Source organism: Podarcis melisellensis (assembly GCF_964234715.1).
Source record: "Podarcis melisellensis genome assembly, chromosome: 16".
NCBI classification, from domain to species: Eukaryota; Metazoa; Chordata; class Lepidosauria; order Squamata; family Lacertidae; genus Podarcis; species Podarcis melisellensis.
Window position 1 is genome coordinate 36,731,131 of NC_138533.1, and position 27,255 is coordinate 36,758,385.

The 27,255-nt window shown below is 45.0% G+C and overlaps 1 protein-coding gene across 3 annotated transcripts in view; it reads right to left on the bottom strand.

Annotated features, from left to right (window-relative positions):
- The window catches only part of TMEM132B (transmembrane protein 132B), a 385,081-nt gene that overhangs the window by 188,527 nt on the left and 169,299 nt on the right, over positions 1-27,255 (bottom strand). The gene's annotated exons all lie outside the window — the stretch shown is intronic.

Here is a 27,255-nt window from a genome sequence, read left to right on the forward strand (position 1 = left end):
CTTCCTGGCTCTCAAAGTATACAAAGGACCTGCAGTTGCTCTTTCAAGAGCTCCCCTGTCAAAAAAATTGCCTGCTATTTCCATTTTGTGAGGATTCAGATGAAACTATTCACCATTTGAGGGTAAGTTTTGCATCAGCCCTGCCAACCTAGTAGTTCGAAAGCACAAAGTGCATGTAGATAAATAGGTACTGCTCTGGCAGGAAGGTAAAGGGCATTTCCATGCGCTGCTCTGGTTCACCAGAAGTGGCTTAGTAAGTAGATAAATAGGTCATTTACCTTCCTGCCAGAGAGATACCTATTTATCTACTTGCACTTTGACATGCTTTCAAACTGCTAGGTTGGCAGGAGCTGGGACCGAGCAATGGGAGCTCACCCCGTCATGGGGATTCGAACTGCTGACCTTCTGATCGGCAAGCCCTAGGCTCTGTGGTTTAACCCACAGCACCACCCACATCCCTACATTGATACAATAATAGCACATTATTTATGCATTTATACTGGACCATCCGCAAAACAAGCTAAGCAAATCCATATTCTGACCATCGCTACTTGGAACAGCCTGTTGAAATCAGGCTTCGTCAGAGGAATGTGCCACTCTTCAGGCACCCGGCTGATTCCTTGTTGACCTCCCCGTCTGCGACTCCCGGCAGGAAACAGGCAAGGTCTCTAATCGGTGATCCTTCTCAAACGTGAGAAGAACACACCACTCCTCCCCTCTCCTCCCTGCTATCCCCAGGGAGGGGAAAGAGACAGACAGAAATGTATTTACATGCCTTTATTTCTGTCTTTTGCAGCAGTACAGAGAAACATGTCTGCACTCTCTTAACATCAACAGCGAGAGAGGTTAGACTCCACCCATGTACTTCCAGTACAGGTCAGATGACACACTGAGCTAACATCCGGTGCTCAGTACAGTGAATGGACTGCCCCTTTCTTCCCATGGTAAGAGTCACAAACATCAACATCCTGTTTGGCTTTCCAGCCAGCTGCAGAAGCTGCTGAAGCTTCTGCTCGCTGCTGCATTGCTCCTTTTTGGTAACACAGCCTAGTATGCCTTTGCAGCTGGAATCTTACTGTGGGGAGAGATGCACTTGACTGGTGGGGGGTGTTATAGAACATTGAGTCCTGGTTCCTGTAAGTCTTAGAATTCAACCCAGTAGTTTTCCTGGTGGGTCTAGCATACCAGAGTCGGGAACAGTTCAGACCAAGGACACAAGGTCTCTCTCTACACAAAGTAGGCATGGTCAGGCAGCCATGAAAAGATTTTGCTAAGCCTTACTCCAAGTCACAAGTGGGGATGTTGCTGGACTCCAGCTCCATTCAGAACTGGCCAGGATGGCAAATTGTTCAGGGATCATAGGAGAGATGCAATCTAGCGGTATCTGGAGGTCTGTTTCCGCATTGCAGTTATAAGTACTTGTTGACACTAGAGTACTTGCAGCATAATCATTCTCTATTTAGACTAATTCTCTGCACCTTCAGCTACAGTGGTGCCTCGCAAGACAAAATTAATCCGTTCCGCGAGTCTCTTTGTCTTGTGGTTTTTTCGTCTTGCGAAGCACGGCTATTAGCGGCTTAGCGGCTATTAACAGCTTAGCGGCTATTAACGGCTTAGCGGCTTTAAGAAAAAGGAAAAAACTCGCAAGAACTCGCAAGACGTTTCGTCTTGCAAAGCAAGCCCATAGGGAAATTCGTCTAGCGAAGCGACGCAAAAACCGAAAAACCCTTTCGTCTTGCGCGTTTTTTCTTTTGTGAGGCATTCGTCTTGCGGGGCACCACTGTACATGAATAATCCTGCAGTTCCTCATTGGAAGAGTCTGATCCTTCAGCCTCGGGGCAGAGTCAATGGCTAACCTTCTCCAGATGGCAGCCTGCAGAATCTTCTTCCTGTGACCAGATCCCATGCCGGCTTCAGGATCCCTAAGGCACTGAGCGGCAACCTTAGAGACCACCCCCTCCCTCTTGTCCTGGAATCCCTTTCCATGGAGTCTACGGGTCCAACGCACGGCACCGGCTTAGCTTTCTGCTTCCTGTTTGCCTCTCCAGAAGAGCTGCCCACATCCTGGCCTCAGCTACCTGCCCATTCCGCCAAGGTCGGAAACAGCCTGAAGCCCTGGAACCTGAGCTGGTGCAATTAAGATTTGCTGAGCCCTGCAAGTCGAAGCAGGTAGTTGAGAAGAGAGACAGTGCACACGGGAGAAAGCGAGAAACTGACTGAATACAGGCAGCAGCATGAGCAGCAGAAAAAGAGCCCTTTTCTTTCATTTGGTCCAAAAGATATGTGGAGAAAGTGGCTCATGCTGACATTGAGAAATGAAAGATGTGCGCTAAAAATACACTTGCGCTGCCGTCGCTTTCTTGCAAGGAGCGCCAATTGGATCCTTCTTTCAATGCAGGCTATTTTTTATTTTCTTTATTCATCTTTTCCTTTCTTTTCTTAACCTGAAGCCTCCAAGGGTGTGACTACACTTAAAAACAATTAGCGGACAAAGGAAATGGAAATGCACAAAGTGGCACCTCTATGGCAAAAAATTAAAGATGGGGTGAAGGGACCGGTGGCCCTCAATATATTCTTGGTCTCCAACTCCCAACAATCTGGACAGACTGTCAGGAATAGAGAGTGGAGTTTGTGTTTTTATTATGCACTGGAATAATAAAGTACAAGATAATGCTGAAACATATACTTTATTAGGAACTTTGTGGTGATTTTAAAAAAGCATGGTGATGAGTCTTAATTCCCAGTCATAATATATTTATTTACTCTTTGGTGAAGCTGGCTGTTTAGAATTTCTTTTCCTAGTAAGTAACAGATAGTATTAGAATGATGATATCTTGTTTTCTAAGTGTGTTTATATATCTATGATTATCTATCAAGTTACGGTATATTTCAGCTTGAGACTTATGTACTCACGTCTATGTTAATAAAATACCATTTTTAAAAATAAATTGCAGGTTTCAATATTTAGCAAATAATCCTGAGGCAAGAAATCCCTGTACAAATAATAACTGAGTTTGCTCAGTGGCTGCAAAATGAAGACTGGGTTATTAATGGGGGGGGTGGAATGGGGTACTTGGGCCCCTGAACACGTTAACTCTTTAATGCAGCTCACATTTCTTCCTTCAGACTGTCTGTCCCAGGGTGGTTATGCCTGTCTCTGGGAGTTTTTGCGAGTGTCCAAAGGCAGTGTGTTCTGTTTCCATTGAGAAGTTAAACAGAGGAAAGAAATAACACTGTTAAGTTGCTTGGGCAAGGGGGAGAATGTCTCTTAACGCAGACGATCCAAGCCCCACCAGAATCTAATCAACCACTCTCAGCAGGAAGAAAGAAGTACCACTTAAATGATATGACAGGCTGACGTATAATCATGGCTGAAGGAGAATTACAGTTCAGGGCTGCCACATAAGGCTGGTTCATTGCTGCTGGAGTTTCCAGCAGAAGGGGGGGAGAGAAGAATAACCACGTAGCCAAAACACAAGAGTCAAATGATTTAAGTAGCTAAACCTGGGGTCAGCAAACTTTTTCAGCAGGGGGGCGGTCCACTGTCCCTCAGACCTTGTGGGGGGCCAGACTATATGGGGGAGGGATGAACGATTTTCGACCGCCCGCAAAGAGGCCTGAAGATGCTCACTTTAGCTGTCCCAGTTGTCGTCCCAATAGCCACAATTGGGCTTCTCCAGAGAGCCAGGTGCCCTGGCGGGGCAGGAGGCTGCGTTGGCCGGCAAAGACAGAAGCAGCAGCCCCAGTGGAGGAGCCATGGATGGAGGCAGGTGAACTGGGGCGTCACCAGAGCTTTTACCCACCTGCTGCTGCTGCTGCTTCCCGGGAGACACCACAGAGAAGAAGACAGAGCCACCCACCAACCCGCAAGCTGCGGCCACAGCCACCGCAACAACCCTCCTGAATGCCATGGGAGGAACGAAGGAGGGAGGGAGGCAGGTGACGCAAAGAAAGCACGTGAGGAAGCGGCGCGGAAAAGGGGCGCAGAGAAGGAAGGAAGGGCGGACTAAGGGAGAGGGAGGAGGAGCAGGAGGAAAAGGCAGCAGCTGCTGGTGTCACACAGCGCTGCCCTGCTGAGGTGAGCAGGTGGGCGAGCCAACTCCCACCGTCGATGGCACCTGGCATGGGACAAGATTGCTCCGTCCCTGAGGAGAAAAGCACCACCATGTGAGGGAGAGGGAAAGAACACACACTGTGGTGATCCATGCGCTGGCGATCCACGCAGCAATTCCCAGACCGTCCACAGGCCGTATCTAGAAGGCAATTGGGCCTGATCTGGCCTGCAGACCTTAGTTTGCCAACCCATGAGTTAAACCTTTGGTGGGTGTGTATGGGCTGTGCAATGGGTTCAGCCAAGGCCCAAGCCAGATGGGGCCTGTTCAGAGGCATCAGTCAACTCGGGTTGAGACTCCAATTGGTTAGGTTAGGTCTGATGGTGCAGAGTGATCTGGACTGTCAAGGAGTTGGACATCAGGCAGGGAGGCATCAGGCAGGATAACCTATGAAAAGGCCAAGGCCTCCCTAAACAGTGGCTGCGTTTTCCCAGGAGCAGGTAGGAGTCCAACACTGCCTGACTCTCTTTCCCACAGATAGGCCACTTTCAAAGGAGCACCCTGCAGAATTGAACCCCCTGCTGTCAGTTGGTGGGCAGGGCTAAGGGACACAGTGCCTGATTAAATATTGGCCACTACACCTGAGCTAAATTTAAGGCTGGATCTGAGGCACTGTGGTGGGTTCCCAAGCTGGCCCAGGGTGGATCAGCCTGGCTGAGCTATTAGGCTGGAATCATGAGGCAGATTGGGGGTAGATAGAGAGATGATAGAGAGGTAGATGATGGACCTTTAATTCTATACACGTAGATTTAGATTAAACTGCAATAAATTACTATGGTGGTTTTTATTTTAATTTATTACCTGCCATTCATTGTAAGGTCCCAGGGTAGCTTACAACAATTTTAAAAAAAACATTTAAGAAAACCAGCTTAAGACAAATTGCAATTGGAAGAATGGGGTGTCTTCTAAAATATATATCTCTTTGGTGTCAAAGGCCAGATGTGAGCAGGTGCATCTTCAACATAAGGAAGATGCAACATAAGGAAGATGCCCCACGACTCAAAGATTCCACGACTCAAAGAAATATTTAGAATAAAAATAAATATATTAAACCTCTTATAAGAACTGTATAAATAGAATATAAAATCAATATAAATCATTTATTATCTCAGCAGCAAAAAATCAAATTGAGCTTTTTTTTTTGCTTCATATAACTGACAAAGGGGAAGTGTGTCTTTTCAAACTGCTCTTTTCCATCTCTTAATTTCGCTAACTCTGTACATTCAGTCTCCACAACAAACTACACACTGTGCCGAACTGTTCTCTTTCAGTTGCCCCTCTTTTTGGCAGGAATAGAAGGAAATGAGTTTTTTTTTAATAAAACAAAACGAAAACGAAAACTAATCTGAAACAATTTAGAACCTTGGAATCAAGCAGAAACATATCCTGCAATTTCAGCTCCCGTTAACCTGTTCCTCCTGCAGCGTCTCTGAGACAAGTTCATGTGTGCGCCTGGCCTTAGGGCAGCAAAACAAGGCAAAAGAGTAATTAAGAATGAAAACTGCTGGTAATTGTGCACCAGCCACACAGAGCAGGAACATGCAAACATAAAAACATGTAGTGTTGTTTACAAGGGCTCCAAATGACAACGATCTACATCACTCACGCAAGGCTTCACAATCAAGCTGTGACCAGGAGGGGGCTTTATTTCCCCCCCAGGCCTTTCATTTACCTCCAGAAAAAAGGCATTGCAAAACAGAGCCCCTGCCTCCCCAGGGAACAACTACCAGGGCCAGAGACACCTTGGCCTTGATCTAGCCCAGGTTTGTCATGAGTAAGCCGTAATGAAAAACCATGGAACAGTTGTAGACATGGCTGGCCAAACTCCCATGACTTCTAATGGGTCTTTGATCAAAACTAAACCTGATAAATGTGCTGAGTCTGCACCTCAAAACGGGGTTCACTCCCTAACTGTACACATGGGACCAGCGGCAAAATGTGGCAGTGCATCTTCATTTCCCTGCAGGAGTGTTCCTGTCCAGGGTTATAGCCGGCCAGTTGCCCATACCATCCTCTGGGATACCATTACTGGTAAGGAGTCCATGTGAAGCATTCCGCTCTCCTGGCTCACAGTTTTCTTTTTTATTATTATTATCTGTCAATCTACAGTCTGTGACTCCTGAAAATGCTCAGTCTCTATTGACATATTGAAGTAGATGTCCTTAATCCCTTACACTTTTAAGCAATTGCACCTCTGCAAACCCCAGGACTCTCCCAAGTCTGCTGACACCGTCCTCTTCTTTCTCAGAGGGCAAGTTTTGATTTCATTGCCATTGGCACCCACTGCCTGAATTTGCTATTAGAGGGAACGGGCTTCCCATGTATCAATTCTGAATATACCACTTAATTAATATATATATAATATATATATACACACACACACACACACACACACACACAAATATATATATATATACCCGTGAAAATCTACGAAAGCAAATATATATATATATATATATATATATATATATATATATATATATATATATATGTTTTTTTGTAACAAAGCCATAAAAACAATATATAAAATTCAGTTTGCAAATATATAAAAATCATTCAACATATCAAAACATCACAAGCACACAATGCTTTCAGAATACATAGGAAAGTTTATGGCGTGGAAGATACTTACAGGCATAATACGATGTTTGTTTTTAACCTGACTTAAGTGGGATTGAAGTCCATGTGCAGGAAATAATACAGTCAAAATTCTAACTATATCATCGGGATGACCAACAAAACAGAACCGAGAAAGAAATTGTGCAGTTTATGAAATTTGTGCGAATTTACTCAATTTGCATAATTTATACAGGTTGCAAAATTCAGCTCCTCTTGGCCCAGAATTTGGACTCCCTTGGTGCCAAGTGAACAACTGTTATTCTCTTTAAAATGTAGCATATAAATGGCCAGTGTCTCCATGTTCTCTTAATAGCCAAAGCTTAAGGGTGACAGACAAACAATCAGCTAATATGCAGACCTTTAAAAACCTCCAATGTTTTACAACTATTATCTCCTACTCAAAAACTTTTACCTGCTCTTGACAGCAACAGGTTTTTATTTATTTTTTAAATAGAGGGATTGCAGAGAAGAGTGCACCATCTCTGTCACTCTTCATGAGGCAGTGGGAGACCTCCTGAACTCCTGGAGGCTCCCCACACAATGCAGAGCACCTTGAAGGAACGCCTTCCCCACCAGTACCAACCAGCCCATGTTGCATGCACCCAACCCACCGGATGTTCCCAGTGAATACAGCCAGGGCGGGTACTACACAAAGAAGGGCCTTCTCAGTGGTGGCATCCCAACACCTAAACCCCCTCCCTGGTTAAATCAGACTGCCCTTCACATTAATTTCATCTAGGCGACACCTTCAGACTTGACCCCTTTCTTCCAACAGGCCTTTGAAACATAGCAGGAAAGGCACCATATGTATTATTATTATTATTATTATTATTACCCAACCCATCTGACTGAGTTTTCCCAGCCACTCTGGGTGGCTCCCAATCGAGTGTTAAAAACAATGCAGCATTAAATATTAAAAACTTCCCTAAACAGGGCTGCCTTCAGGATAGCTGCTTATTTCCTTGACGTCTGATGGGAGGGCATTCCACAGGGTGGGCGCCACTACCGAGAAGGCCCTCTGTCTGGCTCCCTGTAACCTCACTTCTTGCAATGAGGGAACCGCCAGAAGGCCCTCGGCGCTGGATCTCAGTGTCCAGGCTGAACGATGGGGGTGGAGACGCTCCTTCAGGTATACAGGACTGAGGCCGTTTAGGGCTTTCAAGGTCAGCACCAACACTTTGAATTGTGCTTGGAAAAGTACTGGGAGCCAATGCAGATCTCTCAGGTCCGGTGTTATATGGTCCTGGCGTCCGCTCCCAGTCACCAGTCTAGCTGCTGCATTCTGGATTAGTTGCAGTTCCCGGGTCACCTTCAAAGGTAGCCGCTTTATGACACACACACACACACACACAATCCAAGTTGGTATCCATTTTGGATTCAAATTTATTTTTTAAATATGTTGCTGCTGCTGTAGGTTTAAATTGTTTGTGAGTGCAAACAAGGTTTTTAAAGGTTTGGGGGGGAAGCCCCAAACGAGACAGCTGAGGGGAATGGAATCAGCACCCTTAACAAACTACAACTCCCAGGATTCTTTGGGGAAAGTAGTGTCTGTTCAAAGTGGTAAGATGCTGCTCCAAATGTGTAGAGCAGAAATCATTTTCATTGGGTGCACTGGGGCTTGCTCCCAAGTAAGCCTCTATAGGATTGCAGCCAAAGGCAAAATGGCATTGCGCTGCAAATGAAGTTGCTTTTGTTGACAGGAACAAAGCCTCATTTTATCCATCAACAGCTAATTTTGATTATCCATTTCTTTTATTTATTTATTTTTGCAGTTAATGAGCACTTTCATGGTCGCTTTCAAATCAAACCTTTAAAACTAAGACATAAGGGGTATTGTCAGGACAATGCCAAAAGGCCAACATTAATTTAGGCAGAGTTAATGCTGAGCTGTTTTAGAAAAATATTTGGCATCAAGGAACCCAAATAAATCAAAGCAACAGCTTTTAAATGCCTGCCAATCTTGATGGCAGCATCTTGCGACAATCAAGTGGGTTTTAATTCTGGCTAAAGGCCTAATAAACTGGCTGTTAGCTTTTATACATTAATGCATTGATTGTTAAGTAAGCATATCAACATATCCATAATGGAAGTCAAAACGGGAGTCAACCGCTTCCAACTGGCCGGATTACAAAATTATAAATCAATAAACAAAGCATCAGAGCTGCCATAGAACTCTGACTCCACCGTTTTTAATCTCATAGTAATTGAGAAACTCCCACTCCATTTTCAATACCAGAATTAATAAATAGAGAAGAAAGGGGCATAATTTAGATTGTAAACTGCTTGGGGCAGGAGTCTGCCTTTTCCGTTCATGTTACCTTGTAATACTGAGATTGGAAAACTGGGCCAAAATGAACAAAATGAATTTCAATAGGAGCAAGTATAAGATTCTACACACTGCTTGCCTTCTATCACTGTGCCATTGAGAGCAGGGACGCGGACTTATAAAAAATATTGGGGGGGCCCGGGAAAGCTCATGAATAATAAATAAGCTCATGAATATGCAAATAAAGTGGCGCCGCCTCCTCGTGAGCGAATAGGGGAGAGCGTGCTGCACCTATTAATCAGCTCCAAAGGAAATTGGGTGGAACTTTTGCTCGGGAGGGAGGGCAGGAGGCATGCAGCCCGCCCCTCCCTGTGCATTTTGGGCTGGGGGAGGGGCGGCGATGGCGCTCTGCTGGAGGGGCGCCGGAGATTATTGGGGGGGCGGAGCCCCCCCAAACGAATTTTTGAGGGGGCTCGGGCCCCCTCAAGCCCCATGGAGTCGGCGCCTATGATTGAGAGCGTGCTCACTTATGGCTTATGTGTGTGGTACGGAAGCTGTACTACCCAGGACAGGATGGGGTTGTGCAGAGTTGTTAAGGCAGCAGAGAGCATTGTTGGCTGCCCACTCTCCACCTTAGAGCAGATTTATGCCACAAGGTGCCATAGGAAGGCACTGGACATAGTAAAAGATCCATCGCATCCTGGTCACTGTCTCTTTGAGCTCCTGCCATCGGGACGGAGATACAGGACGATGATGACAAGAACGAGCCGTCTCAAGAACAGCTTCTTCTCCAGAGCGATCTCGGCCCTGAATGGGAAACCTGGACTTTGAAAGTCATCTAATCTTCCTTGCTGTATTATATTATATTGTTTTAATTAGTGTTTTTATAGTTGTTCTGATTTTGAGTGGAGTGCCCTATCTGGGTGGATGGAGCAGCCAAGTAATTTCGTTGTCCCTGAGAGGGGGCAATGACAATAAAGATATTATTATTATTATTATTATTATTATTATTATTATTATTATTATTATTATTAAAGAGGAATAATCAGATGCACAAATACTGTATGGGGGGCACCTGACTTGACAGCAGTACATGTGAAAAAGATCTGGGGATTTTAGCTCATAGGGTAATGTGGCCCTTGAACAGAAAGATGCTCACCATTCTTGGAGTCAACGGCCATCCTACTCTCTGCCAGAGTCCCAGGCGGAATGGGGTGGCTGGCAAGTCTAATACCACTTCAGAAGAATTGTGTCCAAATTCAAGCAGGATTTGTCTGCCAGGAACATTTCAAGGTGATCCTTCTCCCAAACCATTCACCCAAGAACCTGCCACATCCATCTCATGATCACAATTGCAACATTTATGCCAAAGGAGGAAATACTAAACCCCTCTCATTTTCATTTTGTCTCATTTCTTGAGTCAGAGCACCTGTTATTAAGAACTCCTTCTGCAGTAATTTCAGCACTCACTTATTACTCGGAATAGATTACTCATTTGCAAGATATCAATTAAACCCAACTGAAGTGTTCAGCCCTATCACGGCGGCAGCTAACAGAGTGGAGCATTTGCATTCCCCCCCCCCTCTCTCTCTGTGTGTGTGTGTGTGTCTTTCAGAAGTGACTCCTCTTTCAGTGGTACTGATGCAAAATCTCATCGCAAGTGATCAGTTCAGACTTCTGCCAAGGGCAACCTCTCTCTTCCCCCAGCAGGGGAATGCCAAAGAAGAGGAAGAGGGAAAGAGAGAAGGAGGTGTCAGAAAGAGAGAGAGGAGGCCTCACTCACTTTTGGGTCTGGCCTCACCCACTGCTGGCTTTCCACACACTGTGATTACCCCGAAGGGAATGTAGCAATTGACAAGAAAGGTTAACCACACTTGCAGTTGTGGTTAGTGCATCAGACTAAGACTATGGAGATCCGGCGGGATCAAATCCCTGTTCCACCGTGAATCTTGCAGGGTGAATTGAGGCGAGCTGGTACCAGGCGCAGGATATTTGTAGCCCAGCACAACAGACCTGGTAGCAGTTCCCCTTAGGCCACCCTGTGGCATTAGCTTTGAACTATAGCAACAGCTGAAAGATGCTCTCCCTTCCGCAAAATTATGTTGCTGAAAAAGAAAGCTTGGGGGGAAATCAGGAGTGGGTATGGAAGGCTTGAACCTGGTACTGATCACCATTCCCTGGGCTGAGCATGTGCTCAGCAGCATCTCATTCCTTAACTCTTAGTCCTTCGTGCCAAGCCATTATTTTGCACCTGAGCATTGTGCCTGGATCAAAGGTAGGCTCCCGGTTTGAGGTTTGCTCATATCTGGTGCACAAGGTTCTCCCTCCACCCTACCATCAGAACACTTTACCCTCAGAACCCTTCTGTCCCTTCCCCACCTCCCGCAAAAGCCATCAAGAGCCGCGCTCCCTTTCACAAGCCGCACAGTCGCTGACGGGATGCCCTTCTCCCTCCTTGGGGGAAAAGCCCCCAAGCGCCACACACATGCTCCACACGATTCGTGAAAGGGAGCGCTGAGCAGAGCCTGGGATGCATACAGACTCTGCTCAGCGCTCCTTTTAAAGTTTTTTGTTTGTTTTTTTTTGCATTCCCCCTCTAAAAACTAGGTGCGTCTTATGGTCATGTGCGTCTTATGGAGCAAAAAATACAGTATGTTAGGCTGAGAAAGCAAGACTGGCTTGACGTTAACTGGTGAGCTTCTTGGCAGAGAGGAGATTTGAACCTGAGACTTCCTGCTCCTTGCCAGGCACTCTAACCTAAGAGTAGCCAACACAACGCCCTCCAGAGGTTAATGGATTCCCACTCCCATCATCCCTAACCAGCAGATGGGATAGGAATTGTAGTCAAGCAACTCATGGAAAGCACCATATTGGCTACCCTTGCTCAAACCCAGATTTTCCCAACCTGTGCCCTCCAGAGGTTTTGGGCTACAACTCCCAGGTGCTGACCGGGGCAGATGGGAGTTGCAGCCTGGTGGGAACGCTGCTCAAACCACTCACTATGCCAAGCTCTGTAGAGATGGACCAGGGCTGTGAGTCAGCTCCATGTGCCTATTACACGTGAAAAACAATCCCCCTCGCATTCTGCAACTCCGGTAAAGCAACAACTCACAAAAAGCAATTCTCTTTAAACCAATATATAAAAGAACTGTTGAGTTCCCTGCGGAGACATGTAGTTAGTGACACATTAATGTTCTGGGGGAATGTTTCAAATTATTTCCCACCTCCATCTTCCCTGCTGAGTTTGTGTGTGTGTGTGAATGTGAGTGTGTATAATACTCACACACAAACACGCATACATATATGCACACATACATATTTTTAAAAGGCCTTAATTACGCAAACTATCCTACCTTGAAATTAAGAAGCCTTGCTGCTGTTACACCAGTGCTGCTATTTGCATATGAAACTTCCAGCAGCCCCTCCTCTCAAACCTTCGCCCTTCCAACCCCATGTTGCATGGAGCTAATTAAAAAGTCAAATGGTAAACGCAAATCTTTTAGCAAATAATTAGGCCCCACACTTCCAAAACAAAACAGCAAAAAGAAAAAGAAAGCCCCCGTTTGCAGCCCGATTCGAGCCTGGTGGAATGCAAATGGGGGTTGTTCCCAATGGATACATGTTTTTATTGTTATTTTCAAAAGGAGAGGAGGGGGAACTTGGTATAATGGATACCCATCACGTCCAGTACTCAGCTGCAAATTTCCCCCTGATTGTAGGAAGGACTTTTCTTAAGAAGAGTAGGGGTGGCTCAGAAGCCCTAAAAACAGGGAGAAGGTTTTGTCCAAACAGTTTCCCATGCAACCACAGCCCAAGTTAATCTGCTTCACTTGAGCCCCTCCAACCTGGAGCAAGGCCACATCTGGACCTCACATTTAAAGCATAATTGTGCCACTTTAAACAGTCACAGTTTCCCCCCAAAGAATCCTGGGTACTGTAGTTTCTTAAGGGTGCCAAGAGTTTTTAGGAGACCCCTACTCTACTCCCAGAGCTACAGTTCTGGGAATTGTAGCCACTCAGCACCCTTAACCAACTGCAATTCCCAGGATCCTTTGCCAGGTTGTCTGATCGTGACACATGCTGTGGGCACTTTGCCCGTGTGGTTTCGCCAAGGATGTCTAGTGCTCCTATCTGCCATAACTGCAGGTAAGGCGGAGGCTTGATTACTGCACAAACCTCATCTGGGACTGCCCTTGTATCTGGTCTGGGAGCTGAAACTATTGCAGAATTCAGTGGCCAGAATGCTCGCAGGATCAGGCTACTGACAACATCTCACTCCTCTGATGAGAGAGAGGCACTGGTTGACCATTTCCTTCCAGGCCAGGTTCAAGGTTCTTGGGTTAATTCACAAAACCCTAAGCAACTTGAGTTCAACATACCCAGCAGCTTTCTGTTCTCACAGTGGTCAATCAGAGGCTTCTGTGAGGCCTACAAGCAGAACATAAGCTCAAGCACCCTTGCCCACAATAGAAGCCCTCTTCCCACCGACCGGGCTCAGTCTGTGGTTTCCCACACTGGCTGCCTAGACGCTTCTACAAAACCCACACGTGGAGCACAGAGGCTAACAAACAGCAACAGATTCTGGCGTTTGATGACACTATCGCACCAGTTTCAACTAGCATTTCCACTGGACTCATTTAGCTTTCCGAATGACAAGTGTGCTGTAATAAGTTTTGCTTCACATAAGCATTGCAGAAAGCCTTTGGGGGAACTGTGTGCATGAAGACAAGGAATCAAGCGCTCTCATCCAAATTTCAAGCAGGCTGTTGAGTACCCTTGACTTCCTAAGCATCTGTCTCCTCTCCTTATGCACGTAACCACTATTATTTCTTCTGGATTTGCCAACCATAAAAGCTGTATTATATCCCGAAGTCAAGCAAATGGTAGCCCATTAATAAATCGAGTCTCCTAGTGCTGGCACCAAATGCCTTTAGCTGCACAACTGGCAGGAGCACCATCCTAGGCTTTGACTCCAATGGGAGGGTGAGTGCCATTTTGCCACCATTTTGCATGTCCAGAATGATGCCACATCCAAGGTGTTCTGTGGGTGGGGAGGGATGGAATTGTGGGGAGGGGTGTTGTCAAGGGGCACTGAATTGGGGGGGGCATACTCTGTTCAACTCTTGTTAGGACAAAGCTACATGGAAAGAAATCAGCACAGGACTGGTGAAGGGTGTGGCCTAGGAAGGGAAGGGCTGTGGCTGAGAGGTGTGGAGTCTGGGGAGAGTCCTGAGGGCTAGACGGAGAAGGCTGGAGGACTGCATTTGGTCCCCAGGCCTGAGATTCCCTACCCTTCCCTTGGAGTCCCCAAACATTTTTCAAAGAGGCCCAGATTTGATGAGGTGAACATCAAAGTTGTTGAGCTTTTTGGGGGATTTTACCCCAGGACATATACTGACACAGGGGCCGGATTAAATCGACTGGGTTATGCCCCCCAAAATGGTCTTTGGACATGCCTGAACATGATGGCAAAGTAAGGTCTTACATTCAGTCCTACAGATGAAGAAGTGCCCTCTGTATAGCCAAGAGGAGAAGCAAAGGCTCACCTCCACCACGTCAAACAACAGCAGAGCAGCACATCATCAGCCTTTACCCAAATGAGCTGGAGGGATTCCTCTCATCCCCTTCTGCCCCTGCAACCAACCAACATGCTCTTACAACCTTAATTTTACAGACTATCCTACCCTGAAATTAAACTGTGTCCACCAGCAAAACCGACATTGCACCTGTCAAATCACAACAGATTGAAAGAGTGTGCAGACTGCCAGCTCTGCCCACCCAGGACTTCACGGAGACATTTAACTCTCTCCTAATCTACCAGCAGACTCTTTTAAGAAGTCAGACGTTGTTCCAGTAATATTGCACTAATCCAGGTCAACAAACCACATTTTGACAGCAATCTATCAGATTCAGAACATTCCTTACCATGGTTAAGGGCAGATGAATTTATCTGTTTTAGTTTCTCTCACTTCCTCGTTTTTCCAATCTTAAGTTTCTGCATCAGTTTTCAAATTTCTTTTTAAAAAATGTCCTCCCAAAGATTTTCAATACACATTTCTCCCAATAGACACATCTTTGTATGGTGCTTTGTCTAATGTAATGCACCCTTAAATGTTATTTTCACTAATATATGCATCTGCGTGCAAACATTCTCCTAAAATATGTAATTTTGTGCACTTCTTTGGGTGGGAGACTGCATCACAAAATTCAGAGGAATGCAGATTTTGAAAGCTAGCTACAACCCAGTTTGCTTCTTGTTTCAGGAGGTGTGAATTACGTAGGCTCGCATCAAAACGCAAATCAAACCCAATTTCTCCCACCTCCCTAGCCTGAACCCATGATAGCCATCTTCAAATCTCTCAAGGGCTGTCAAATGGAAGACGTAGGAAACTTGTTTTCTCCTGCTCTGGAGGGTAAGACTCAAAGCAATGGCTTTAAGTTACAAGAAAGGAGATTCTGACTAAACATCAGGAAGAACTTTCTGACAGTTCAGAGCTGTTGGACAGTGGAATGGTCTTCCTCGGGAGCTAGTGGAATCACCTCCCTTGGAGGTTTTTAAACAGAGGTTGGATGGCCATCTGTCATGGATCCTTTAGCTGAGATTTCTGCATTGCAAGGCACTGGGTTAGATTACCCTTGGGGTTGCATTCCAACTCTACAATTCTGTGATCCCAACAGTAAGAAATAGTAAGAGAACAAGTCCTTGTGCCAGTTGTGAATCCACTTCCTGACCATGTGACTAGTCCCTCTTTCCAGTGGAATATCCTGCAGTCCTCCATGTTTTACTAATGACATCTGACTGTGTAATAATAATTTATTATTTATACACCGCCCATCTGGCATCCCAGCCACTCTGGGCGCCTTCCAACACAATATTAAAATACAGTAATACATCAAGCATTAAAAGCTTCCCTAAACAGGGCTGCCTTCAGATGTCGTCTAAAAGTCTGGTAGTTGTTCTCTTTGACATCTGGTGGGAGCGTGTTCCACAGGGCAGGCGCCACTACCGAGAAGGCCTTCTGCCTGGTTCCCTGTAACTCCTCTTCTCGCAGTGAGGGAACTGCCAGAAGGCCCTCGGCGCTGGACCTTAGTGTCCGGGCAGAATGATGGGGGTGGAGACGCTCCTTCAGGTATACTGGTCCGAGGCCATTTAGGACTTTAAAGGTCAGCACCAACACTTTGAATTGTGCTTGGAAACGTAGGTCTTTCAAGACCGGTGTTATGTGGTCTCGGTGGCCGCTCCCAGTCACCAGCCTAGCTGCCTCATTCTGGATTAGTTGTAGTTTCTGGGTCACCTTCAACGGTAACTCCACATAGAGCACATTGCACTAGTCCAAAGGGGGGATAACCAAAGCATACACCACTCTGGCAAGGCAGTCTGTTAAGTTGTCAAGCTAAGGGATTCAGCTCTGCTCAGAGGGTGGCTGCATCTGGCTGTGCTCTGTTGTCCATCCATCCCATCCTCGTCACCAGTGTTAAGTTGTGGGTGAACATATCAGACGATACAGCAATTCTTCAACAGCTCTTGTTTATTCATAGGCCAGAACAGAACTGAACTGAAGGGTTCAGTCAGCCTGCTTATATAGAGCTCCAGTACAACGTTACTGTAACAACTTTCTAAAACTATCCAATCACTGAACATCACTTTCGATCCTTTATTTGCATAACTATCTACAGTATCCCCCTGTTGGCCCTGGGTGAGAACATAACACAGTCCATGTATGTCTTTATCTGTCCACTTATGCACATTATCTGGGTGTGCATTTCAGTTTGAGCGCACCAGGGAACACCAGTGTGTCTCTGTGTGTGTGTGCGCTTTGCATTGCTAGAGGGTGGCAAGTCCTCCGTTTCCAGTCACAAAGGCTTCATTACTTCTTCCAAGCGCTCCTTCTCATTGTAACAAAACAGCTGTGCAATAGCAAAGCTAAACAAAAATGTTATAAACCTCCATGGGGGAGGAGGGGGATGGTACTGACTCAACTTGGAGTGTGTGTTTGCACAAGGAGGAGGTTGGTCTTATGGAAGTCGAGCTGCATAGTAATTATTCAGACACCACCACTCAATAATCACAATGACCTGTCTCCACTGGAGATTTTATTGAATCGGCAGTCAGTCTGCTGAAATAGGAGCATAGAAAGGGGAAAGTCTATGAGCTTGCTGGTCAGTAGAAGCTTCCTGTGGTTACCTGTCTATTAGATTCCCAGCAGGAGACAGCCATATAATTTCATTGTTCCTAACCCAGAATGAATACGATTCTCAAGGCTGTTGAGATCTCGTCACCCTTCAGCTCCAAAACTCTATTTCTCAGCCTTCAACATTTCACAGGCAAAAGCGAGTATCCTTCTGACACCCCATTCTCAAACCATAGACCCCTTCAGGGCCAGCCTCAGGTGAGGTGCATCTTCACCACTCTCCCTTGTTAGTTCAGCCCTTAAAATGCCTTATGTTTCAATAGTGAGGCCCTTTCCAAACACAGACAAATAATTTGCAGGTGTCATGAGCCCTGTGGAGACTTCATTGCAGGAGAGAAATAGGATGAGAGTCTAGAGACCAATTCGGGAGAGAAGCCTTGTGGTTTGGGAGGTGCTGATTTAGATGACAGAGAAAAGCTCCGTGTCATAGAATCAACGAACCACAGGGTTGGAAGGGACCCCAAAGTTCATCTAGCTCAACCCCCTGCAATGCAGGAATTTCAGCTAAAGAATCTCTTGCAAATGGCCACCCAACCCCACTTTAAAAACCTTCAGTGCAAGGGAGTCCACAACCCAATGGGCACACCATGTGTTGAACGACCACTGACGTTGTGCCTTTTGCCATGAATACCAAAACGTGTCAGTGTTGCCTGATTTGATCTGTGGCACTGGCACTTTTACAAGTGCCACGCAATTTGCTCCACACATGCAAGGAATTGATCCTTTAGTGTGGCAGCACCTCTGCAAGCCCCTGTGCACTGATAATGGAAAGCCGCCTTCGCGGTGCTGTTTTCGGTGCCTATTAAAAAGCTTTACACTGGTACCTTGGGTTAAGTACTTAATTCGTTCCGGAGGTCCGTACTTAACCTGAAACTGTTCTTAACCTGAAGCACCACTTTAGCTAATGGGGCCTCCTGCTGCTGCCGTGCTGCCTCCACCTCACAATTTCTGTTCTCATCCTGAAGCAAAGTTCTTAACCTCAAGTAATATTTCTGGGTTAGCGGAGTCTGTAACCTGAAGTGTATGTAACCTGATGTAGCACTGTACTTAGGCAAGCCAAGTCAGACATACAATTGACTGCGTAGATTTGCCTTTAAAACTGCAGATTTTATCTATCTTTTGATAAATTTCATGTCTACTTGTGTTGGGGTTTTTTTCAAAGTTAGATTTTATCAGTACTTTTTCTTATGTATATTTTAATTTTTTTGTGTAAATGACAGGTTTTTGCTGATTAAGCAGTCTATACATCTTGCTAATTACTTAAGAAACATAATCCAACTCTTTTAACCTTACCTCAAAGACTTGGGTCCCCAGGTTCTTTCACCCTCCTCTAGACAAGTTCCCGCTTCTCAAAGTTTTTTTAATTTGCTTACATGCCAAAATGCTTTCGAAGCAGTTTATGGCTACAAAATCAATTATAAAAAAAGCCACACATAATTAAAACACACAATTCCATCGAAACGTTAAAAACATCCATAATCAAAATATACAATAAAACAAGCTTGTTTAAAAGCATAACCATTAAAGCAGTTAAAAGAGCAATTAAACTGATTAGATCAGGAAGTTCATGTGTATCTTCAAAAGCCAGTAGGATGCCAATACTGATGGGATCTCTCATATTATTTCTTCTTTTTTAAAAAATAATTTTTATTGAATGATTTTATGTTACAAAAAACATTACAACCATACTACCACAAAATATAATTGAGAAATAAAAATTACATACATCAATATTTTGTTTGTTATTTACTGTCTTATTTCCTCCCAAACATTCCATATAAAACACACACTTGCACAAACACACAAATAATAATAATAATAATGAAAATAATGAAAATAAATATTTTCCCCCTTTTATCTTACAAAATCTTTTCTTCAATTTTGACTTCTCATGTTTTATCTTACAATTGAATGTACACAAAACAATAAACCTTTCTATATAGATTTTCCAATACATTCAGAAAACATAATAAATCCTTAATTGTTGTCCACCTCCTTTTACTTCATTTATCACTCGAACGCTAGCACAGAGTCAAAACTATTATTGTATTTTTGAACATATCTTCTATAACCATCCCATTTTTCTGCAAATTTTTGCTTTGAGTTTCCTCTGAGTTTGCTAGTCAACTGAGCCATCTCCACAAATTCCTGCAATTTAATTTGCCAATCTATTATTTTTGGAGGGGGTCTCTCGTATTATTTCAGTGGCGTGGGCATTCCACAGCACTGGAAACCTCCTTAATAATGTGATGCCTGTAACTGGACTCTAACCATTACACCACACAGCTCATGATGTCTCTTGCTTGCTTTCTCTCTCACACACACTGCAAGTAATTTAAGGCTGTCTATTTCCATGAACCTTCAACACAGCCCCTCAAAAAACATTATTGCATTTTTAAAATTAATAATGAAGGAAGTTTTCCTGCGATTGGGACAGCTTTCATAGAGAGAATTACGTGGAATGAATGCCAGCCTGAACCAGATTCGCTTCTCTTAAGCAAGCTGCTCCTTCTCAGTCTGAAAAGGACCTCAGCAACCTGCATGCGCAGACATACAGATTCAAACAAGCACTTGGGAGACGTGGGGCTTGCCCAGAACTGCCAGACAGAGCAATTTATTTCCCCTTCAAAATATCAGAGGCTTTTATGAGTCAAGAGAGCCTCCGTCTGACGTCTCCAGGCAGGAGGGAGGCCGCAAAACGTCCCCACACAAATCCTTCACTGAAGAGGGAACTTCTGTGATTCAAATCTCCTCTCTTCCTTCCAGCCGCATCGCTAGAAACGCAGACGTGTCGTTTTCATAGATGAGACACTTTTAACGTCAGATGTATAAACTGAACCCATAAATTCAGCCAATCCTTACGAAAACTTTCAGCTTGAAATTGAGAGGAGGGGGGGAAGCCTGAAGAAGCTGAAAGCGTGATAATTTCAGAGAGGTGTTAAATCATTTGAAGGTTTCTAGGAGGGGCTTGGTGAGGCTGTGATGGCAGTAGTGTGAGGGTGGGTAACTGGATCCAGCTGGTGGGGAATATCCTCATCCCACCCCTACAGGGCAGCTTTGATGGGTGGGAGGGGCTGCCCACCTGTCGATCACCTGATGTCACCATGACCATAGCTGAACTGTTTCCTTTGCCTGCGGGCCAAATTTGACATGCAAGCAAAAGCACAGTGCTTTGCGGGCACCAACCATCAACTGATAGTAAGGGCTTGCAAAGCACCAATGGTTCCTCTGGAGCTGTCCTTACCTGCCATGTGGCATCAGGCATGGGGCAGTTGAGGATAGTATAAGGAAACTGGCCACATGGGCCAGAAGTTCCCCACTCCAGCCATAGCTGTTGGCATCCATCTGTCTCAGGAGACAATGGAAGAGTCAAACTCTTAAGGCTGTTGAGTTGATTTTAATAGCAACAAGGGTGGTTAATTGCTTTCCCACCCTTGTGGGATGGGCTGGGTGGGCTGTTGCTGCTGGTATAGATACATAAACAGTTATGTTCAAATCATAGCCTTAAATTGTTTTTTGCTCAAAAAGCACAAAAGCTGGGAGTGGCAGGCACTAACTAGGATTAGACCAGGAGTATGGAATCTGCAACTCTCCAGATGTCCAGGGGTTCCAAATCCCATTATCTCTGCCCTTGTTTTCTGGGGCTGATGGGCACTGGAGGGCAACAGCATCTGAGAGGGCCACCACTGGTCCATCACTGAATTAGACCAAGAGATAGAGGGCAGGTGTACCAATGCCTGCTAGCCATAATAGCCACATGGTGCCTCTATACATAGGGGCAGTATACATCCAATAAGCAGGTGCTGAGGGGAAGCAAGAGGAGAAGGCCATGACCTCCATGACTTGTTTGTCAGTTTCCAGAATGTCTTGCTGTCCTCTGTTGGAAACAGAATACTGGGTTGGACAAGAACTCAAATGATTCTATTGATAACATTCTTACGATTCCAGCATCATGCCTCTTCTAGGCACCCACCGTTCCTCTTTACACTGGCCAGACTCCCTTTCTAAGAACACACAAAGTCTTAAACCACAGTGGATCGAAGTGACTTAACTATTTGATTTGATTTTCAAAATTCAACAAACAGGACTCTGATATAATCTCCTTATGCTCAGCACAGTGTTTTCGAGAACAGGCCTCGATATTTCTCTTGCATTTTCATCCTGAAAATTGCCTTCTCTCTCTTGCTTCTCCTTAAGTGGCCCCCAGGAACAAAAGGTTTCCATTCTGCTACTATAGCAATCTTTTATGTACTTTAAGTTGCTGGGCAACAGAGGCTGTGCCACCCACAGGTACTTGCCTTCAGATGGTTTCAGAAACAAAACAGGGACAAAGAAACGAGGAGGAAACAATAGCAGAATTTGCAATGGCTCCCTGTGACGCTATTAATGCAAGCAGGCTTCCAGCTAGCTACACATTCCAGTCCCAGTTGCCACTTATCTAGAGTCTCACCTGTTCATCTGCACTTATTTAAATTTGTTTTGCACCTAATCCTTGGGATCCCAGTCCTGAATAATTCAGAGTGGGATCTGCCTTAGGGGGGCAACTGTCAGGAGCCACAGTGTGGAAGGGAGGTACCCCATAGAATCACAAAATTTCAAAAAGGATGTGCTTTCCCAAGCCCACATTCCCAGACTGTTTGCACTCCTGTCTCAGCGATGTCTGTGCTGACTTGGGTCATGCCCACAGAATGAAAGGTGGCAGGATCCCCAAGGACATACTTTACAGGGAGCTGGCTTCAGGCACCACATCCATTGGCAGACCATCTCTGCATCGATGCCTACAGCCTTGACCCCACTGTGTCGGGATCTCTTGCAGTGCCTGAAGATAGGCAGTCAGGTCGTGCATCATAGCAGTGACCAGGGGAGGAATGACCACTTGGAGGAGCACAGACAGAAGAAACGCCATGGTGCATCTACCAGATGCCTTCATCCACCCCGGCTGCAACAAAACATGTCTCTCCCATGTCGGTCTCTACAGCCACAGCAGGCACTGCAACCTTCCAACAGTTTGAATTCACTCCCAAAGGTGCACTCGTCTCCATTGTCACCTGAGACAGATGGATGCCAGCAGCAGCAGCAAAATAATGTGAGTTTCCACTAGTGCTTTTGCCAGACACGTTTAGCTTTGCAACAGACAAGTGTGCCATAATAAGTTTTGCTTCAATCAAGCACTTTGGAGGAACTGTGTGCATGAAGACAGGGAATCAAGCGCTCTCATCCAGATCTCCAAGTTGACTGTGGAGTACCCTTAACTTCCTAAGCACCTTTCTCCTCTCCTTATGATCATAAACACAGATACTTTCTTCGGTTCTTGCTGGCCATAAAAGTCACAATATACTGTACCCCAAAGTCAGGCGAACAACAGTGCCCAATGGGAGTGAGTTAATAAATCCAGTCTCTGTCTCTGCTCTGCTCTTGCTATCTTTTTCAAACCCTTTTCAAATATGCTTACTTTTCTAATCTTTCCCCTCCTCTCATCCACAGTATTATCCCTTATCACCGGGTTTTCATCTCAAGTTCTCCAATTTGCTCACGCAAATTGAGTGCTCATTAAGATATTTTAAATTAAGACCTTTCATGCAAAGCGTGTCACATATTTCTCTCCCCCCATTTTTTTTTAAAAAACTAAATTCCTTATCACAATGTCTCAGGCGGTTTACATTATATTCTATTAGAAATCCATTTTGTCCAAGGTTGTTGCAATTCATAGATTAAAGCCTTTTCCTGGCTTTTTGTATTGTTCAAAATACGTTTATGAATTCACCTCTTTAGTAGTCAGACACATGCTACATATGCTGGTATCCCAGTCTTTGATAATGTTGGTCGGCAGAGTGTGTTTTTCCTTTCAAATGTGCATATAATTTCAAGGCCTCCTTGATAAGTGTGTGTTGTGGTTTGCAAACAGGGACGATTTAGGGTTCTGAAATCCCCATTGCAAGGTCAAAACTGAGAAGGCAAGAGCACATTCAGAGCCACAGTAGCCGCTCTTTGGCTAGGAGAAGAGCTGTAGCTCAGTGGCAGAACATGAGCTTTGCATACATAAGTTTCCAGGTTCAATCCCCAACATCTCCAGGTCAGGCTGGGAGTGTCCCCTGTCTGAAACCCTGGAAAGCTGCTTGCAGTCAGTTGGACCAGGGAGCTGACTCAGTACAAAGCAACTTCCTGTCTTCCTATTGCATTTGATTCAGCCTGGCACTATGTAAAAAGGTAAAGGTAAAGGGACCCCTGACAATTAGGTCCAGTCGTGGCCGACTCTGGGGTTGCAGTGCTCATCTCGCTTTATTGGCCAAGGGAGCCAGCGTACAGCTTCCAGTCATGTGGCCAGCATGACTAAGCCGCTTCTGGAGAACCAGAGCAGAGGAAACGCCGTTTACCTTCTAGAGAACCAGAGCAGAGGAAACGCCGTTTACCTTCCCGCCAGAGCGGTACCTATTTATCTACTTGCACTTTGATGTGCTTTCGAACTGCTAGGTTGGCAGAAGCAGGGACCGAGAATCGGGAGCTCACCCCATCGCAGGGATTAGAACTGCAGACCTTCTGATTGGCAAGTCCTAGGCTCTGTGGTTTAACCCACAGCACCACCTGCGTCCCATTGGCACTATGTAAGGAGGCAGCAATTTCAGTCCCATTCTATGCACATTGCAGCCAGCCATGTTTCTGTTCCACTGCAGTTCAGCTTGCACTGAAACTGACATTATCCATCTTGCTATGTGCTGCGGCCAGAACTAATGGAATTAAATATGTCCTCAATTACGACATTAATGTCAGGGCATACCAGAGGAAACACCTAAGACAACATGGGAAAACAATGCAATTATTTATGAATGCTCACAGGCTAAGAAAACATCGACTTGCAATATTCACAAACATGATCATCATTTCTGACCTCAGGCAGACGTGGAAATTGCAGCAATTTGCTCTCATTTTCATTCCTGGTGAAATTCTCTGAAATCCCTAGGTGGTGCAGGAGGAGAGAGGAAGTGGGCAGGGAGACTCTTCCAGCCACCACCCTCTTTGGCATGACTCGCCCTCAGATATAGCACCATGCCCCTCTCAGCTATAACCTGAGGGCTGGGGTTAGGCTTAGGAATTAGGGGTTAGGAGGTTAGAGTTAGTGTTAGGGGTTTCGGGTTAGTTTGGGTTTGGGGGTTAGGGGTGCCCCAGTCACTCTAGGTGGCTCTGAACAAAATATTTAAAACACAATAAAAACAACATCAAACATTAAAAACTTCTGTATACAGGGCTGCCTTCAGGTGTCTTCTAAAAGTTGTACAGTTGTTTATCTCCTTGATATCTGGTGGGAGGGTGTTCCGCAGGGTGGTGCCCCTACCAAGAAGACCCTCAGCCTGGTTCCCTGTAACTTCACTCCTTGCAGTGAGGGAACCACCAGAAGACCCTCAGAACTGGACCTCAGTGTCCAGGCTGAACGATTGGGGTAGAGACGCTCCTTGAGGTATACAGGGCTCAGGCCATTTAGGGCTTTAAAGCACCAACACTTTGAATTGTGCTTGGAAACGTACCGGCAGTCAATGTAGATGATCCCGGCAGCCACGCCCAATCACCAGTCTAGCTGCCACATTCTGGATTAGTTGTAGTTCCCAAGTCACCTTCAAAGGCAGCCCCACAAAAAGCACATTACAATAGTCCAAGCGGGAGATAACCAGAACATACACCACTCTGGTGAGACGGTGCACAGGCAGGTAAGGTGTCAGCCATCGCAACTGCTGGAGCTCATAGACAGCTGCCTTGGACGCAGAACTAACCTGCACTCCCATGGACAGCTGTGAGTCCAAAATGACTCCATTTTGGTAAATAAGTAAGATTATAATATAACAATAAATTATAAAATAAAAAATGTGTTTGTGCAGACCAGGGCCTGCCCTAAACTCTCCGAAGGAATGGTCACAGCCTGCTTACAACTATAGGCTTCACACACACACACAAACACACTCCCTGCCCCCAGCTCTTTGGATTAAGGGTGGATCAAACATCAGAAATGCTTTTATTTTGCCCTCCATGAAGATTGGGGGCAGGAGGCAATCCATCTCTGACACATTGCCTCTTCTTCCAAGCCAATTAGTTATCCTGACATGCTCAGAGGCTTACCAGAAGTAGGATGCTGGTACCTGGCTTTTTCAACAGTAATTTTAGAAAGCTACGGGGTCAAGAACTTAAAAGCAGGTTCTTACATTGCAAAGAGGAGTAGCAGATTCACAGACTATACTGACCTACTATGAAGGCTTTGAGGAGATGGGAGAATACCTTTCTTTTTGTTATGGGGTAACTAATTCTTATAAACAACCTTTTCCCAGCCACATTCCCTTCCAGGCAACCCTCTGTCACCAGTCTGGGCTGTAACAGCCATTATAAGGGTGCATTGCAGTCAAGGAAGGTGTGAAGCAGAGTTGGTGAAGCAGAGTTGTGTCCGGGGGGGGGGGGGAGATTCCTAAAGGCGAAGCAGAGAGGCCTTGAAGGCTACATATGGCCCCAGACTTGTGGTTTCCCATCGCAGTACTAAACTAACAGCAAGGTAAGGTGGAACACCAAATGAAAAGGAAGATCAAAGTTAAATATTTACTTGTAGAGCAACAATATTTGCAAATCTGGAATGGATCTTCTGGAGTTTTCTATTTGCATACTTTAATTAATCTAAAAAAAATATTAAAACTAATCTCACAAAGGAAAGGGTCAGGGTATTAATTAACTTGAGATTCATTGCTTTTGTATAATTTAGAAGTTCGACATGGAGCAGAAAATGGTGTTAATAAAAACTAAGTTACTGTGACAGGTATAATTTCACGGATTAGCCCAAACTTCCAACATTCTCACCAAGTTTAAGGCTAACCTCTCTGTTTTACACAGCTCTGCTTCAATTAAAATACTTTTTTTTCTCCTCCAGATGAAAATTACATTTCATTCTTCCTTTAACCTCAATATTTCTCTATTAATGTGATTTTTCTACCATGCAGTTCTTAAACGGAATGCAAGTCACAACCACAGTAATGGGGAAATCTAAACCTGTCGCTTAGTGTTGAGTAACCCTTCTGACCGTCCAGCTCAGGGACAAATTAACAACTCTTTTTGCACAAGCTTTCCCCATCTTCCATGTGACAGCCCTTCAGATATTTGAATAGGGCTCTCCTATCACTGCTCAGTCTTCTCCATTTAGCCTCAACCGTTCCTCATAAGGCTTGCTTTCCATAGGGCTGCTGTTTTCAAAACATTATTGCATCCCATAGCTGCGGTTGGCAAATGACAAGGCAGAGGGGCAGAAGAATGATTTGAGAGGGATCAGAAATGGTGCAGTATATAGGTTTCCAGTCAAAGTATGTACTTCAGGCAAGGGGCAGCTAAATTTTGCCTTCCAGATGGTGTTGGATGCCAACTCCATCATCCCCAGAGTTGCAGCCCTCCAACATCGGGGAGGGAGGGTTGGGGAAGATATTCAGTCCAATGCCGCAGAAGACAGAATCAGGATTCAAAATGACCTTTCGTACAACAGGTAGGGATGGGGGCAAAAATTTGATTCTCTTTCCATTTAAAAGTGCATCTTTCCAAAACAGTGTGTGAATCGAAACACAGCCATCATTCGAAACTCACGCTTTTCTGGATTTTGCAATGCAGTTCTCCAGCCAAATAATATGGAGAAAAATGCAGATACCAAGATGAGAGTGTGTGTAATGATGCTTATCTCACGAAACATACAACCACGGATTATGTCGGGTGTGTGTGTGTGTAAAAATGCAAAATGCATACGAAGATGTGTATATTAGTATAAATTTGTAGATTAATTTTTATGAGGATTTTTTAAATATATTTTAAAAAATAATGCAAACTGATGTTGAAATGTAGAGAACTCAGCTTAAAGCGGGGAAAATGAGGGAAAGCAAGATTGAAGGAGTCATCTATCCCTACCCAGGGGATGCTATTAAATAGTTAACTCCAACTTGAATGGTGTGATTTACTGCTGGCTGACTTTTGGAGAAGCAGCCAGGCCAGCTATTACATCCTTATCTTGTTGCTGGTGAAACATCTCCTTGTGCCCAGCTCCTAGGCAGAACACCTT